This window comes from Brassica napus, chromosome C4 (genome assembly GCF_020379485.1).
Source record: "Brassica napus cultivar Da-Ae chromosome C4, Da-Ae, whole genome shotgun sequence".
Classification (NCBI taxonomy): domain Eukaryota; kingdom Viridiplantae; phylum Streptophyta; class Magnoliopsida; order Brassicales; family Brassicaceae; genus Brassica; species Brassica napus.
Window position 1 is genome coordinate 31235413 of NC_063447.1, and position 8035 is coordinate 31243447.

The 8035-nt window shown below is 33.4% G+C and overlaps 1 long non-coding RNA gene across 1 annotated transcript; it reads left to right on the forward strand.

Moving 5' to 3' along the window:
* Positions 1 to 2040: 2040 nt before the first annotated feature.
* Positions 2041 to 7775, forward strand: LOC125585129. The gene is made up of 2 exons (XR_007322036.1): positions 2041 to 5879; positions 6002 to 7775. It is a non-coding gene; the product is annotated as an uncharacterized LOC125585129 (long non-coding RNA).
* Positions 7776 to 8035: the final 260 nt, after the last annotated feature.

Below are 8035 nucleotides of genomic sequence, written 5' to 3' on the forward strand. Positions count from 1 at the left end.
TTCATGATATTTCAAGCAATTTCTTTTATGAATATCATGAATAGCTGAACATTAATGTCAATTTTGAATGGACTTATTGTGAAACTTTATTGTGACTTTGATTTAGGTTACAGACTATAGTAGTTGAACTAAAATTATGAATAAATTAATCTAAACATTATTTAAGTTATGAAACTTTTTCTATTTTATGCTCTTATAAGGTAAGGTTTGGTTTAGCAATTTTTGAGCAATTTTCTTATAAATATCATGAAGTGATGAACATCAATATTTTTTTTATGAACTTATTGTGAAACTTTAATGTGAGTTTGAATTAAGTTTTACACTTATATTCATTGAATTAGAATTATGAATAAGTTAATCTGAACATTGTCTAAGTTATGAAGATTTTTTCTGTTTTTTGCTATTCTAAGACAAGGTTTGTGCATTATCAATTTTTGAACATTGTTTAAGTTGAATTCATCAATTTTTAAAAACTGGTTTCAACTAATGGTATTTCTAGAATTTTTTCTTATAAACATCATCAATTTCTGAACATTAATGTCGATTTTGAATGTACTTATTGTGAAACTTGAATGTGATTTTGATTTAAGTTTTATAGAGTATAGTCATTGAAGAAAAATTATGAATAATTTAATATGAACATTGTTTTAGTTGAACATTAACGTCGATTTTGAATGGACTTTTTATGAGATGTGACATTGAATTAAGCCATGGATTTAGCCATTAAACTAAAATTATGAATAATTTAATTTGAACATTGTCTAAGTTATGAAGACTTTTTCTATTTTTTGCTATTCTAAGATAAGGCTTGTGAATTATCAATTTTTCAACATTGTGAATAGTTTAAGACTATAATCATTGAAGTAAAATTATGAATAAGTTAATATGAAAATTGTTTAAGCTATGAGATTTTCTCAATTTTTTTCTCTTCGAATAATGTTTGCATTATTAATTTTTGAACATCGTTTAAATTGAATTCATCAATTTTAAAAATGTATTATTCAACTTATGATATTTCTAGCAATATTTCATATAAATGATATAAAATGCTAAAAATTAATGTCGATTTTGAATAGATTTATTGGCAAATTTTAATGTGACTTTGAATTAAATTCAGACTTATAGTCATTAAACTAGAATTATAAATAAGTTAATATAATACATTTTCACTTGTTAGTTTTTTCTAGTTTTATTTCAGTATAAACAAATCCAATATCATTAAAATAGAGATAATTATTTTATTATATATATTTTATTATCACAGTTGTATTTTACTGACCTAAAAACCATGTTATATACAATCTAATATGTAAGGAGTTGCCTTCATTATGCTACTCACATCAATTGTTTAGATACCAAAAATTTGGAGTAATTTTTATCTTATATTTTTGTGGTCATTATTTGTCTACGTATTGTTTCAACTGTTGTTTTACTTTAAAACATTTGTCAAGTGTTATGACTTGGTCATTCTATATTGAATTTTAAGACATTACATTTACGGGTAGATATCACAAATTTATAATAACATCACAAATCAATTAAATTGTTTATTTTATTTATTTTTAAAATATTTATTTGCTTAACAAAGAGTAAATTTAACATTAAGTCCGGCTCATTTATAATTACTAGTATAATAACCTAAAGATGAATTTCATTGGGCCATGGTTATTGATTGTTATGATGGGGTAGTTCGAAGGGAAAATAGACATTTAATTCTTGAACTATTTAAAATCGGCAATTTAAATACCGAACTATTGCTCGCACGTTTTTATTCCCCAACTATTTGTTGACTCGGCAAATTGATACCCGAAAAGGTCAGTCGTTAAGTCAATAACGTTTGTCGTTAGTGTTTTACCAATCTTCTTCTCCATTGTACCTCAGATACTCGGAATCCCCAAATTAGAACCCTAATCTGAGAGAGAAAGCGATTCCGGCAAGTACAGACAAGATTTCCAGTGACGTGATGAAGAACTTCGAGAAGAACAAAACTCTATGTCGGTGAAATATTGAGCCGTTTCCCGACAAAAAGTCTTGTTCTTCTCGACAGAGAGTTTTGTTCTTCTTGAAGTTCTTTATCTCGTCACCGGAATTCTCCTCTGTACTTGCCGGAATCGGTTTTTCTCTCAGATTAGGGTTTCAATTTGGAGATTTCGAGTATCTAAGATACAATGGAGAAGAAGATTGGTAAAACACTAACGACAAACGTTATTGACTTAATGGTTGACTTAATGGTTGACTTTTCTGGGTATCAATTTGCCGAGTCAACAAATACTTAGGGAATAAAAGCGTGCGAGCAATAGTTTGGTATTTAAATTGCCGGTTTCAAATAGTTCGGGAATTAAATGCTTATTTTTCCGTAGTTCGAAACAAATTATAGTTTTGAGGTTTATTTTGACAATAATCTCTAATATAGGAGTCTTTTCATTAATTTCAAAATATCACCTGTGAATCCAGTTTCTTCACCAATCTCTCTCTTTTGGGTTCCGGACGATCCCAAACGGGAGAGCTCGTCGGTGGCTACTCTCCTGCTCATTTCGAAGGTACGTGAACAATAATTAATTAATTATTTTGTTTTTTCAGTTGTATTGGTAACTAATCAATCTCTCTGTTTTAGGACTTTCAGTGAATCACTTTAATGTGATTTCTGTATACTTTTGTTGCTTCTTGTATGTTATTTTTCTTTCATAGTGTTATTACAAATTTACAAGTAATGGGTTTAACCCTTTACATAGACTGATTCAGTTTGTGAATTGCTTGCTTGTGAAATGTAGATGGATATTGTCAGAAGAGAGAATTAGCCAATGGAATGGTCCAGTTTCCCCTACAATGCTTCTCTTAGGACCAGACTTTGAACTTAGAAGCGCTTATTATGTTGCTAAGTGGACATCAAAGTAATTTGTGTTTTAGAGTGTGTTTAGTAGTAATCAAAGATAACCAGAGTAAGATTAGAGAGATTAGGAGAATAAAGAGATTTTAGAGAGAGAATAGAGAGATAGACTCAAAACTCCATTGATTCATACAATCTGAGAGTTTACAAGATAAAATAGAGATGCAAGCTTGTCTAGGTTCAATGTATCTAAAAACAGAAGCATGTGAGGTCAAAGGCAATATTTGAATTCAGCCAATGAGAAGATACACATGCTTTGGCATCTTTCCAGCATGTGCCAGTCTGTCCAGACATGTATCTCTCTTCCTGCACTTCGTTGCACCTAGCTGCACTTTACTACACTTCATAAATTTCACTGCACTTCTCTCAACAAGCACCTCTCATCTCAACAAACACTTCATTGAACCCCAAAACTTCATGTCTTCACTTCTCAGTCTTCATCTCAACACAAAGTGCTGGAACCGTGATCGCTTCGAGAGAGTTCATGGAGACTGCAAAGACTGTGGTGTTGAAAGGACACAAGAACGCTATATTCGATCTTCACTGGATTAGTGATGGCTCACAGGTTGTTTCAGCCAGTCCTGATGAAAACCTTTAAAGCTTGGGGACAGGGACACAAGTTAAGAAAATGGCTGAACATTCCTCATTTGTGAATTCTTCCTGTACTTCACGTACGTAGAGGGTTACCTCTTATAGTAAGTGGGTCTGATGATGGAACTGCAAAGCTTTGGGACATGCGTCAGAGAGGAGTCATACAAGCATTCCCTGACAAATACCAAATCACAGCCGTGAGTTTCTCAGATGCAGCTGATAACTGGTAGGAGCCTTAAGTCCAGACGGGTCTTATCTTCTCACTAATGCTATGGACTGTAAGCTCTGTGTATGGGTTATGGGTTATGTGTCCTTGTGGAAATGTGTGTGGTCACCGGATGGTAGTAAAATGGTTCATGTATGGGTTATGTATAAGCTCCCAGGTCACAATGTTTCTGTCAGTGAGTTTGTAGTAGTGATAAACTGATTTATCAAGGTGAGATTCTGTTCCCCAAATCATTTAAAACAGAGACACCAACCTTTGATCATAATCATGTTTTAAGTTAAACAGAGACACCAACCTTTGATCATAATTCATATCTCTCATGATCATAATCATGTTTTAAGTTAGATTGAGACTTAGTGTTCATAAGCTTGCTATGGTTGTTGTCAATTTCATCTTACACACTCTTTTTGTATTCAGATTGAAATAATGTTTCTTTCTTCCCTCTTACATCTATATCTTTGTTGAGGATTTGAAGTAGCTCTAACATCTTGTTTTTGCATAATCTATAGATGGTCAAGCTCATCTTTCTTTAACACAGTATCCTGCATTATCAGTTGGTTACTGTTTGTTTTCTCTCTCTAGTTTATTTAGGTAAATATTATATAATCTTAAAATATGGTTTATTTAGGATATCTAGCACAATATCTTAATACATAGAAATATTTTATGAGTTGAGAAAACTGAAGATGGATTTTTTCATGAATTGCTTCCAAGGCAAAGTCAATGTTCGTTTTCAACTGCTGTTGGTTAAGGGCTGAAAGCTAAGGCTTCACGGTAGATTAAATCCTTAATCTCCTCCTCTGTGAATGGCTGTTCCTCTAAATCAAAGTTGAAGGGCGTCATGCACACTGGTTCATCAGTGAAGCCGTGCATCTCTCGGGGATATGGATGATCAAGCGCGTCTTCAACTGCAAATATGGCAAAGAAAATGGTGATAAGGAGTCTAAATCAAAACTTCAATGTAGCTAAAGAAGAGACATAAACGTATCTACTAACCTGAGATTCTTTGTCTAGGGTCAAATTTTAGCATCTTCATTATCAAGTCAAGAGCAGGGTAAGGCACGTTTGGGAATACCACAAAGAATGATTGGCGATCATGATAAGGTAGCTGTCTTAAGTATAGCTTAGCATTTTCACTCAATGATCCAGTTCTTCTTCTGATGGAGAGCCTAGGAGCTGCAAATCAAAGTGTAAATTTTAAGTTAAAAAGATTAGTAAAAAGGATCACTAAAAAAGATTTAATGTAACTTTTTATTACCTCCAAGACCAAACGAAGCTGATGAGCATGATCATTACCGCGGAAGACCAGTTTGCGAGTCAGCAACTCCAAGAAGATGCAGCCAACAGACCAGACATCTATAGCTGAGGTGTACACGGATGAGTTCAAGAGAAGCTCAGGAGCACGGTACCACCTTGTGACAACATACTCAGTCATTGCATTATTCTCTGAAGCACCACGAGCAAGTCCGAAATCACATATCTTCAGTTCACAGTTCGCGTTCACGAGGAGGTTGGCCGGTTTTAAATCTCTATGTATCACATTGGCTGCGTGAATGTACTTTAATCCACGCAGGATTTGGTACAAGAAAAACTGCGTTACAAAATAACAAGAAAAAATGATTACTTTAGAAATGATAGAAGTTTTAAGAAAAAAATCAAACTCAAACCTTGTAATGAAGTGGTTCTAGTTCTTGATTGGATGTTATGACTTTATGAAGGTCATACTCCATCAACTCATTTACAATGTATACATCTTCAAAAGCATCTCTCCGAGGAGGCAATATTAGGTCTCTGATTCCAATAATCTATAGAAAAATGGTATCTATATATATAAAAATATGTTTGCCTCCTCCTGTACTGTCACAGGATCTAGGTCAGAAAGTCGTTGCCTGAGGAGACGACACGTGTCCTTTTCATCAAAACGTACAGCTTCATTTAACTTAGAATCTTGGGAAGGCGTTTAGGGATTGGGATCTGTGGGGACCGTTTTTCTTCAAGCCAGCCAAATCGCCCTCGAGGTCCAAACCCTGCTTTTTCAGAAAATTTCCTCTGTTAAATATCTCTCATACTCTTTGATAATGGCTTCTTTCGCAGATTCATCTATCTGAATTGAAGGCTGGACAGTGCAGGTAGCGTGTTGAGGCAAGGCTTTCGCGTTTCTGGGAATCCCGAAAGGTTAAGAAGCACTGCTGATAGTTTTGTACAATCACTTGAGGTTTCACATTTTGGTGACAAAGGTCTATACTTTTTTGGATTTGGTTCTTGAACTGTTTATATTTAATGTTTTTCTCACATAGGAAGTGATTTGAGGGAGAAAGGGATGAGAATTCTCCTCAAGAAGGTATGGTCTGTGGTGGAGCTTTGTCGTACGGAAGTTTCGATCTACAAGGTTCCATGAGAGTTCATCATCACAACCCCAATTCCAGACCGCTTGAAAGTCTTTCCTTTACCGTGGTTACAGCTCAAACATGTAATCACAACATGCCATTGACTGAGCAACATAAAGGAGAAAGAGAGAATAACTCAGTGAGTTATGATCATGAACCAAGTTTTAGTGAGGAAGGTGGTGATGGTCACAACGAATCCATCAGCTAAAAAGTCTCCATGGCAGTGATGAAGTTGACTGATAAGATGTTGAAGTTTCTGATAACCGACGTGCCTTATATAGGTGATGATTTGAGTATGGATGGTGGTAGTAGAAGAAAGTTTGCGGCTTTACAGAGAAAGAGCAAATGGAAATTTGTTTTTGAAGTTCTGTTTGAGAGAGGTTATCATGTCTCGCCTCAGCAGTGTGAGGATAAGTTTAATGATTTGAATAAGCGGTTTAAGAAGCTTAATGACAATCGATTGAATCTGCATCATGACCTTGCTCTGCAGCATTCGGTAAAGCTAGCGTTTAGAAACATAGATGATCAAGAGAATGATGATTTTAGGAATCATTAACTTGAAAGACGCACAAATAGAAAAAATAGACAATATCTGATTTGTTTATTGTTTTGGGCCTTTTGGCTCATCAGACCCGAACATTATCTCATCTTTGGCAATCAAGAATCTACTTTGCAACAATAGTAATCAGATTAACACATCTCAGGTTCTCTCCATTTTTCTCATCAATAATGAATGTTCTTATTTTGTCTGCTTTTGGGTTTGCTGATGTACATATGGTTGAAATTTTTTACAAAGCTTTAAAATTTAAGCGATTCTCAAAAGTCTCTCTGTACTTGGATTTAAGAGTGTTGCTCGCATTCAAAACATCAAAAAAAAAATCATGTTTCTTTTTTACTTATCTTTCCACGTGCCAATCTTAGTAATCTTGAACCCTTTTATTTGCAATACCACTCATATCTCTTTCCTTTCAAATACTAATTGAAGTCCAAACAAAATAAATGGAATTTGAGAAAAGAGATTTATCCTTAAGATTATTTTTCAAAAACTTTATGGAAGTAAATATCCATTCATGTTCTCAACCACTACAAATACCACCAACGCCAAATATATTTTTATCAAGTGCACAAAAACTATAATATATTTAAAATTACAATAGATACATTAGTTAAATGAAAATATTATTTTTAAAAATATTATGGATGCATATATAAATATTAAGAGAAATGTATAAAATGAAATAAAAGTAACAATGACTTGAAGAAAAAAAATGTATAAGACTGAAAATATTTATGATTTGTGGTCTAAGATATATTCAACTTATTGTCCTAATCAAGGTAGAATAAACTTTGGATAATATTTTTTATAAAATATATATACATGAAAATATTTTTAATGGTAGAGTCTATTTATAATTTCCAATAATCCGCCAAGTAAAGAAAAAGAAAACATACATGTATATGAAAAAAGAAACATGCATGTATATAACCATGAAAAAAGAAAACTACTTTAAATAACTTAATCAAAAACAACAAACACATTCAACTAAACACAGCAATTGCTAAACGCAATGAACATCACAACCCAGTGGCGGAGCCACATGCATCAAGATGGGGGCCACTGAACCCAACAAAACTTTGAAAATTAGTGTATGTTATTGAATTTTAATCTGTATGCCCCCATTCAGAAATTTTTTTTGACCCCATATCTTTGTTTAACCATTAAACCCATTTGAAAATTTAGAAAAAAACTATTATATTTAAGTCTACTTAATATTTATGCCCCCAATAAAAATATTTCTTGTCTCCGCCACTGTCACAACCTCAATGAAAATCCCAAGACATGACGTATAGTTTTGTACTAACAACTTACCAACCAATTTAATTTACACAGATAGTTCATTTCAACAGTAATCAAAGCAAGCAAATAGCCCTAATCACGCGGAT